The following is an 11,089-nucleotide window of genomic DNA, read 5'->3' on the forward strand; positions in this document are numbered from 1 at the left end:
TGCCCCTTGGTTTTTACCCAAAGGAACTGAAAACTTACGTCCACACAAAAACCTGCCCGTGGATATTTATAGCAGCTTTATTCATACTTGCTAAAATTTGGAAGCAACCAAGGTGTCCTTCAGTAGGGTGAGTGGAAAAATAAATCGTGGTACAGCCAGACAGTGAGAAATGAGCTGTCAGGTCTTAAAAAGACATGGAGGAAATGTAAATGCATATTACTAACTGAAAGAAGCTACACTGAAAAGGTTACGCAGTATGTTTCCAACTACAGGACACTGGGAAAGGCAAAGCTCGGAAGGCAATAAAAAGACCAGTGGCTGGGAAGAGGGAGGGCGGGGTGAGTGGGCAGAACAGAGGGGTCAGCGCAGTGAACTATTCTTCATGAGATTACCATGGTGCACACAGGTCATCATGCATTTGTTCAAGCACATTGAATGCACAACACAAAGAGTGAACCCCAAAGTAAAATGAGGACTTTGGGCAATAACGGTGTGTTTGTGTACGTTCATCGATTATAACAAATGCACCACTGGGGTGGGGATATGGATGGGGGGAGGCCATGCATGTGCAGGCACAGGAGTTATACTGGAGCTCTCTGTATTGTGTGGTCAACTTTGCTGCAAATCTAAAACTGCTCTAAGAGAATAAAGTTTGCTCATGAATTAAAAGAAAACAGCAAGACCATTTATCCAATCACAGGTTTGACACCTTTTATTTAGTGGAAACATAGTGGTTTTAAGGAATAACTTAATTTTATGCTTTGCTGTAAAATGTTTCCATAAATCTGACATAAACTGGTAGAATATTCATAAAATTATTGATATTATCTTAGCTTCATTAGAATTTTAAGCTTTTCCTTTATTTCTGTAGAACACACAAAAGTATATTTATCCGTGTTAGAATCGATTGCCGTATTTAAAATAATTTAGTATGGGTAAAAGCAAAACTCTAGTAACTTTGAAATAATCTCTCATATATCAAGTAGTGGTGACAATGAAAGTTTGATGCTTGGTCCTGGGTTCTTTCCACATTCATTTTCAGACAAGACCCACAGCATACATCCTGCATGTGATTTGTGAGAGGAAAATTCTCTGTGCTCTCTCTAGGGCCTTCTCATCTCCTGCCAGGCCAGTGAACAAGATGAGTTTCTTTTTATAACGACAAGGCACAGAGATAATTCGTCAACTGGAGAGCACAAACAATCCTTTATTCAGCAGAATGACAAAAGGTTATTTAGCTTCTGGCATCTACGATAGTTCTTGCAAGAACCAGGCCCAAGAGCCAATATAATAATTAATAAATTCCAGCATCTGGGCAGTAAAACAATATTTTATGAATGTTAAACAATGCCAGAGACAAATTAAAACCTCCCCTTCTTGTATTTATCTATCTGAAACCTTCATTGTAGAGCCAAATTTGCCGGTGTTCTGGCTATGAAATGGGGATAACAGTGACATAGTAGGAAGATATTACACAATTTGGGAAATCCATATTACTAAGTGTCGTTTAATCATGTGGACAGTGATGATAGCACTTACTGAACCTAACTGAGACTAGGCCCTTGCCAAGAGTTGTGTATCAAGTCAAATGATACGTGAGTGATACCAATCATCACACTGAATATAGGAGCCAAATTTAATGAAAGAATTGGAGTCTCAGTTTCTCTGATTGTCCTCCAGCAGCCTTGCTCTATTTCCTTTTTTTAAAAGAAAAATAATTTTGGTTATGTGGTTATTGCTTGCATAGATTAAGAAAGGTGACTTTCAAGTCCTAAAAGCCTTTATAAACCTAGCAGCACCAAATCTTAGAACTGAAATTAGCAGACCATCCAGTTCAAGCCTCTACCCCTTTCTTAGATTTCCTAACAAAAACAACATATGATTATGACTATGGCTGTGTGAATTAGACAATATATGCTTTTAGAATTTTTAAGGAGAAATAAATGTAGGATAAAGTACTAAAGACATTTTATGAGATAGTATAAACTGTATAAATCATAATCCTATGTAGAATATATTGCTACTTATAAAAGATTCAATAGATGCAAACTGAAAAAACAACAACCTGTAATAAAAGTGGCTATATTTACTTGAATTAAAATGTATTTGCGAAAGGAGGAATTTGCTGGAAGACATGAGGTTTCCCTTTTTTTGTTTAATTAATGTGTCTGTATATGGGAAACATCTTTCCCCAATTAATTGAAATCCATCATTATCACTTTACACAGAAGTTATATTTTTGGGTAAAATTATTAATTTTGAAGATCAGTTTTAAGAAACTTGTAATTTGGTGAGAGCATTGGAAAACTCAACAGTGAGTGGTATTTTCCAAAACTGGGTTTGCATACCCCAGGAAATTCAGAGATGATGCAGAGAATTACATAATGCCTTAGTATAGTTATTATGTACATATAATAAGAATACATATTTGAATGTGTCACTTCAAACATGTTTTACTAATGGGAATGTGTGATTTTAAAAGGTTGGAGAGCAATGTTCTAGAGTGACAAGTCTCAGTGAGGCACATAATCTGAGTGAAAACTCTTGAGTTATGTAATAAAAATCCATAGACTAAAAGTTGGAAGAATAATTCATTCCTTTCTTTCTTCATTCAACAAATTTAGATTGATCCATTTGATATTACTAATATCTGATTATTTCTGACTCTAAACAAACAGCAACTTATGTGGTTCAGTCCAAATGTTACCAAGTCTTTTATATGCAAGGTCCATGTCGTCTATTGCAAAGGACACAAAGATAGCTCTGCCTCCAGAAAAGTATGTAAATGCATAAAATTTTTACAGAAATAATTATATTATGCTAAACTTCCACAGTGTTAAGAAAATCAAGGGAGAATGTTGAGAAATGGCTTTGTGTGTTTTTGTGTTGCTTTCTTTTCTGGATTTAGCCATATAACTTACATTTTGTGCATAATTTTCTAGTACTGAAGACAATTAGAATTACGCTCAGGTCCAACACTTAGAAGAGGGCAGTGGGAACTTACTAAAGTTCCACCATCACAAAATGGCACCAGCTTTGGTAACTGAGCTAATGAATATGTGGGAGCTTTAGACAGATACCGTGAAATACGGCTTCATTAAAACCTTTCCTCTGTTTGATTTCTAAATACATCCCTGATAAGTCCACAAACCCCCTGAACTTCTTACAGAAAAGTAAGCATTACAATAAATATGTGCCTTTTCCTAAGCCATTCAAAAATCTGTTTGACTTTTTCTCAAAGCAGACAAGCAAACAAACAAGAAACCACTTTCCAATTCAGTTCATCAGTTTTATCCAAAACAGCAAACACAGTAGCAAGAAAGGACAATTATGGAGTGCCAATCTGTGTATAGTAATATGAACCTTCCTGTTTCTGTCGAGTAGGTAGATTGCTTAAGAGTTAAACAGAGTCATGGGGATGAAAGCTATATTTATATGAAGTAATTGAGTGTTCATGATTCTTAGAAGAACCCTTCATATAAAGCCACATCCTACTCTCTGACCTGACCTCATATTGCTCCCCAAAGAAAAGCAAATGTGACTTGGGTGCTTACATGCATTTTGCACCTGTCACAATTTTTAGATTAAAATTTTTTTTCATTTATCATACTTGAATACAAAAAATAAATCTCTAATAACAATTTATTTTATTCCTAAGTTATTAATTGAATGCTATGTACAGCAACCAAAATTCCCACCTCTTTTTCAGGATTCTGCGCATGAGATACAGACACATTCCTCTCCACACCCACCTCAGCACTGCCCTCTCCATGCCTGCCACAGCTCTCACTTCCTTTAGCTCGGTAAGAACTAGCTGCCCCAGTAGGTTAGGAGCTAGTGCAAGTTCATACCTTGTTCATTTCTGTCGCTTCATAGAACTTAGCAAAAGCTTTTTTCCAAGTTTGGCTTAGAATAGGTGTTTGTTATATACAATTGTAAAACATTCATAAAGAAAGAAACAGCTTACAATAAATAACAAAACAAACACACATGCACACAACCCTCCCCCCCGAAAACTCTCCTTCACACAGAGGCATAAAATAAACCCTTGCAGAGAATGATAATGAAATAAGACCATAATCATAACGCAGCAAACCCAGAAGCTATTTAAACCTGCTTTACCTTTTGATCCCTTAAGTGAAGAATTTACCTTCCTGCATTGTCCCATATATAAATTCCTGTTACAGTCCAATGTGATTTCTATCAAATCTATTCCTATGATTAAAAACTCTATTCTGTATGCTGAAGCTTAATTCCATTTGCTTATCTCCTTCACCTCATGGGTCATTTGAACATTGAAGTTAGGTATTTCCCACAGTCTTTTTAAAGCATATGCATTCTCCTAAGGTTAACTTGTTGATGAAAAATACATCAATACAATCAATTCATGAGTTGAGATAAAAAGAAATTATGGAATAGTAATTTTAAAATTAAAAAAAATGTATGCACTGCATGAACCTTATATTTTCATGTGAGGTACACAAATTACCTAAAATGTTTAGAATTGTTGTTACACAGCTATGATGTTCAGTTAGACATTCCGATGTTGCTTGCTAGTGAAAAGAAAAATATAAAAAACCCATAAACATAGAAATACTATTTATAATTTAAGTACAGTGTTGATAGCAAAATTTGGACTAAAAATAAAAGCAAATTAACAAATACAGTTTAATAGGAACAGTATACAGAAAAGCTCCAAACAAAGTGAAAATAACTTTTAAAATCTTTTTTCAAAATATCTAAATGGTGAAAACTTATTTTTGTAACAGTGTGTTTTGGCTCATGCCGAACTGAAGGTTATATTAAAATGTCACTTTGTGCCTTGTTTGGGGTGGAAGGCAGGAGAGGGAAAGACACCTTCTAACTATTAGACAATATTTAATTTTCTGTCCCCAAATAGTCTTAATGTGAGTCCTGTGGGAAAAAAATTTGAACCTATTTCAGAATCACCATCTTTCCGATAGATTTGGGATTTGAGAATGTCAGGAAGACAGCAAGACTCTCAAGGAAAATTGTGAGAAAATGAATGAGAAGACATGGGCGGAGATGGGCTGATTTGAGCTGGAGCAGCAAAGTCAGAGTGTCAGAATGTGCAGTCAATCCAAGCATGGAGCTCAGGCTGGGCTCAACCCCACCAGGGCCCAACCTGTCTCTGTCAACCTTGCCTATGGTTTTCTGCCCTGGAGAGGGGAGTTTGATATGACTGGAGAACTACATTCCTGGGGGAGCAAACTGAAGAGCTGGGACTTCTTTCTTAATGAGCAGGACAAGAACAGTAGGTTCTACTCAGAGGACTGACAAATGCCCCACACTCCAGCTCACAGAGGGGCAGAGGGAAAGCAGGGGAGTAGTGTTCCCCATAGGAATGGAACTGTAGAGTTATAGGCACCTCTACAGCAAAAATCATGCACCCCTGTCCAACCTCTGGCATTCCTAAAGGCACTGTGATGTCTCCTTCAATATATGACCTGGAAAGCCTGGGGGACATTGAAGATCACATAGGAAGGAGCCCTGGATTACATTTGCTTGTTCATAGTAGTTCCCATAATCTCAGAAAAGACCAAACAGAGAGGAAAAAGAAAGGCCTCTGAACAACATCAAATCACCCAAGAGACCATAGGATCTGTGAGAGAAAAATAATCACATGCATCATTATATGATTCATTAGTTCATTGATCAGATAGAAGGAGCATATGCAATGACTATCCCTGTGTTTATATAAAAGGAAAGAACTGCTAATCATAACACTAAAAATCATGAACAAAAATTACACAGAGAGGAAGAAAAAGCCAAAGCACAAAAAGGAAAGAACTCCAAGGTACAGATAATCTTTCAGCAGTGAAGGTTAGCCGCTAAAAGTAGACAAAAGAACACTAGAGTAGATCTTTCATACAGGAAAAAACACAATGCATTCAGTTGTCCTGAAGGTAGAATTTTACAGCACACTAATTATGTGACTCCATTTATTAGGCAGCACATATGTACCTCTCAATGTACATTACTATTTCATTCAGTTAATGAGGTAGTATTAACACCTTCTTTTTACAGTTGAGTAAACTGAGCTGTGACTAAATAAATTGCCCATGGTCACAAAACTGCATGTTGAACAGAAAAGCCAGAAATCAAGCACAGATGTCTTGCTTCAAAGTCAATGCCCTTCACTATAACAACACTTGCCCTCAATCTTGGTAATATGAAAATGCCAGGAGAAGTGGACCATAATGAAAAGAATGCTATATTTATGGTCACAATTAAATCATTTTTAGAACGCAGAAAATAATACATAAAAATAGAAGTTTATACACATATGTGTACACATACACACTGTTTATGAGAGCAAGAAAAGATATAATGCATTTGGAAATAATTTCACCAATAAAACATGGACGAAAATTTCTACATTTGCAAAACTAATAAATAATTACCTGGAGAATTCACAAAAACAAATGGTTAGTTGCTAGCTTGTTTAAGGCCATTGTACCATGGTGGAAATACTGAGTGGAACTATTTTTCAGTATAATCATAGAATTCAAATATATATATATGAATAAATATCTATATTAATTAATTTATTTTTACTTATCTTTATTGTTGAAAGTATTATAGATATATTACCTCTTATTGGAGTGTAGTAGTGACCATATGAAATGAAAAATCCAATTCAAACAATAGCAAAGTCTAGTTTAAAAAAAAAAAAAGGCAATCGTGCTTTCACTTTTTTCATTTTAATTGGATAGACTTTATTGTCCCTTACACAACCATGAAAAGGTTTCTCGACCAACTCCTCCAATTTCAGTGTGACAAAATGGTAAGGGTGCTTCCTGCGACCTCCTTCCATTCCGAAGCACAGATCTGTGTGGCCCCGAAATAGAGTGAGCCTGAGGTTAATTCTTTTTCATCAGCAGCAAAGATGTATTCACTCCCTACAGCGGGAGTAAAAAATGTTAAGCAAAAAGAACTACTTCCCTACAGAGAACTGTGAAGTAGGAAGTGTTCAAGGACCCAACTCTAATTCAAAACCTCACGTTCAGCCTGAAGTGAGTCGAGTTTGGGCACAAAGCAGGGTAGGGATAGGAAAGAATATTGCCTGGTAAAGCAAGAAGCTGACAAAACAGTTTGAAAAACCAGGGTCTCAGCAACTGAGCTGAGTGGGGACCTGTGACCTGCTTTTTCATTTTGAGTCTTCAAGACGGGAGTCTCCTCCCTAAAGAGTTTTTTTGTTGTTGTTTGTTTTTTTAATGAACACTAAACACAATGAGTGACACAACTAATAAATAGCATAATTCATGAGTTCTTTACATATCTGTTATATAGAACCTAAGGCCCATTTCCCAGAAGGAAAACACTTCCAAACTATAAAATGATAACTACCCCCTTTAGTATGTTGACATTCAAGCCTTCCAAGTTCTCTTCTCTGAAAGTAAGCTTTCAAGGGCATAAAAAATTCCCTTTATCAAAGCAAAAGATAACGAACATCATTTTGATAATAAAAGGTTATAATTTAATCTGGTTAGGGTTCGATGTTTATCAGGAGCATTCTTTATTTAAGCAAAAGTGTATTTTTTATTATATTCATTTATTTATTTATAAACATTTATAAATATGTCAGTGGTTTTAGAAATACCTAATATTAGATATCATTTAAATTATTACTTGTTTGATCATTCATTAAATACATATACATAAAACTACTTTCAAAGGCAAGCTACTTGTTGAGTGTTATGCAGCAGGGAACAGTATAAATGAAGTTGTTTGTTCTACAAAGCCTATATTCTGGCAGGCCAGAAAGACTTCAAACAAGTAGTTGTTTAAGCCATTATTTAATAATTGTGCTAATTTCAACAGCAGGGAGAAAGGCTGCCAATGAGATCTTATAACAAGAGGATCGTGAATGGTCAGGGAAGGCTTTTGAGAAACGGACATTTTCACTGAGCTCTGAAGAATAAATACGTAGTTATTCCCTGGGGGAAGGGAGGTGAGACAGGGTTCAGCGGCGCAGAGAGCTTTCAACATGGAGAGAAGGGAACGTGCCAAAGTCCTGAGACAGAGAGGAGCCTGGCATATTGAAAGACACCAAGGAGGAGAATGGCACAGAATATAGCTGGGTAGGTAGCAGGGATTAAATACTGTAGCCACCATGTGCTACATTAAACACTTGATCATAATCCTAAAAATTACGGGAAGCCCATGCAGAATTTTAAGGCAGTGACATGACAGGCCTGCGTTCTTAAAGCTTCCCTTCGGCTGCAATGCGGCGGCCAGATTAGATGCCCGGAGCTCCGTGAAGATCTGCCAGCACAGGCCCTGACCCAGGCAAGGGATGAGAGTGATGTGAGCTCAGGTTATGGAAACTGGGGACGGACAAAGTTAAGGAGGATTCAGAAACTGAAAGTGATGACTAGGTAAAGGGGATGAAGAAGAGATAAATGTCCATCATGATTCCCTGTTTTCTGGCTTGAGCAATGTTTGAAGACCATACCATTTACGGGGACACCTACCACAAGAGGAGGTCTGGACATGAGGGGAAGTGGAGAGGGGGTGTACTGTGTTCCGTTATCAACTTGTTAAACTTGAGTTACCTATGAGGCATCCAACTAGAGATGTCAAGCAGGCTCTTGGGTCTCCGGGCGTGCTGCTCAGAATTGGGGCTGTGTCCATATATTTCTATGTAGTAGTTACTGGTTTTGAGGAGCTCTGACACTAAATATTCATATTTAAGAGGACAAGCCTGAGGGGATTTCTGAAAGAAGAAATGAAAATGATAGGAAGAAAAGAGGAATTGGCCAACAGGGTGAAATGCTGCTGAGAGATCAACAATGAGGAAAACGGAAAGGCAACGTTTGGTGACCTTGAGGAATGACCAAATCTGTTTTGGGAGAGAGATGTGAAGCCAGTGGTTTGAAGCGTAAATAGGAAAAGAGGACATGGAAATTCATGGAAATTCTGGGTGTAAACAGGTCTTTGCTAACCTTGGACTGTGAATGGCGGTAGACTAGTGTGGAGAGCAAATGTGAAGTAAAGAGATTTTAAGGGTCCTCATACTATCAGAACATTTGAACTATAAGATATGTATTTTGCAAACTCTCTTTTTCCTCATTTTCGGCTATAATTTGAATTATTGAAGCTGATGAAAAGTAAGTTTAAAATAAATTTCATGTAAAGAAAATTAAAACATTAACTATTTCTGGAAATACTAAAGCACATATGAGCTATCAGTTCAAGAATCTCAAAGTGTATCCCACCTGGGTTTTTTCCTCCCATAAATTCACCAAATGCTTTATACATATGTTCTGGATAATGTCCATAAGCAAATCGATAACTAGAAACAACATTCCCTAGAGTCTACAGATGAAAACTCTGAGGTAAAGTAAAAAGATGTGCCCACGGTGGCCTAATGAAACAGAAGCAATGCTAGGAACCGCACAGACCACTGATGGTTGTCAAAGATCTTCTGGAGGGAGGAATTATTGGTAACTAAAGCTCTCGACCATTCGTATCATCAAGATTAATTGGCAGTTTATGACACATATGTGCCATTATAGACCTCCTAATTACCACATTTCTGATGTTGCTGTTTTCCTATTTTGTTGCCAATAACTCATGTGTGTTATTTCCTCTCAGTGAGCAAAAGAAACGTGTCTTCAGTGGGGACTAATAAGTGAAGGGCTCGCTTCAGATATGCATTCGGTTTCCCATGAAAGATACCATAAAGTGAAAATGACCAAGTAGCAGATTTACAGTGCTGCTCTCTGTAGCACCTTTGGAAATGGCATTCAGTCTTTTAGCATAATTAGAGATTGGTAAACCAACAAATTAATAAACCATCCCCAGGTGGCCTCGAAAAGCTAATACGGCTCCTACAAAGCAACCACATGCTCAGGGAGAACAGCAGGCAATGCCCAGTCTGTAACACCTTAGTAGGCCAAACTGATCAACAATCTTAAAATACAAGTGAACACAAACGGTTTAATTCAAAAAATAAAATTTCCACAAATGATTTTGTATAAAACATATTTATAGAAATCTTTCGCATGGACTATTTTGCTTTTATAAATTATCAGATGACAAGAAATAGCCTTCTGCACATTGTCTCATGCTGTGCAGCATTTGGCTTGAAGCCCAGAGGAGGGTCATGCCTTTAGAACGATGGAAAATGCAGCTATGAAACAGTCAAGGGGGGCAGGAGTGCCACTGAGGAATAAGAAAACGAGGGGCCTGTGATGCTGTGCATACAGGAGGAACTCAGAAATATCTGCCAATGCATTTGTTCTATATTTGTTGTCATACTGTTTCATTCTTATATATTTACTTAGTGGGCTTTAACCAAGACTCTAAGTATCCAAGTTGTTGCTTATGAAACCTAATATCTGTGAGGCCTCAGGATAGTAATTTGATGTCTTTATGTTTCAATTTCCTCATTTGTAAAACAGGGTTAATTTTATGTGTGTGTGTGTGTGTGTGTGTGTGTGTGTTAACATATATACATCATATATAATTATACACACACATATCTTCTCACATGTTAATTGTGGGGGGAAAGCAGATACTCTACATGATAAATCTTCAAATGTTGTAAAAGATCTCTAAAGTTGTATATAATTCATGAATGTAATGTAATTCATATATAATTTAACTGTAGTTTATGTAACTACAACGAAGAGCAATTCAAGTATAAGTAGGTTCCAAGACTTGAAAATGCCTTTTGGCTTCTGCTAATAGCTTGCTCAATGCTTCTTCTAACTGTTTTAACATGAAACCCCTTTGTGAAGGTCGCAGAGAAAGTTATAAGTACTGCCGGGGGAGAAGGCGTCGATTAAAATTCAGTGATGTGTGCCATTTGCCATTTCTCTTTCCCAGTTGTTCTATACTTAGTATTTATATGCTGCACCAAATGATTAATACTTTTTCTGCAGGTGACTGATTTCATAGGGGGAAAAATCTACATATATAAAAAATAAACTGAGCAAAGCACACACAAACAAATGTACTGGAAACATATGTATGCACATGAAGAAAACATTAGCTAGAAAAGCATATAGTTCTCTTGTGAAAGACTGAATCGTGGCAACATCAGACTAGTAGGTCACAT

Source organism: Miniopterus natalensis, chromosome 6 (assembly GCF_054644295.1).
Source record: "Miniopterus natalensis isolate mMinNat1 chromosome 6, mMinNat1.hap1, whole genome shotgun sequence".
Lineage (NCBI taxonomy): Eukaryota > Metazoa > Chordata > Mammalia > Chiroptera > Miniopteridae > Miniopterus > Miniopterus natalensis.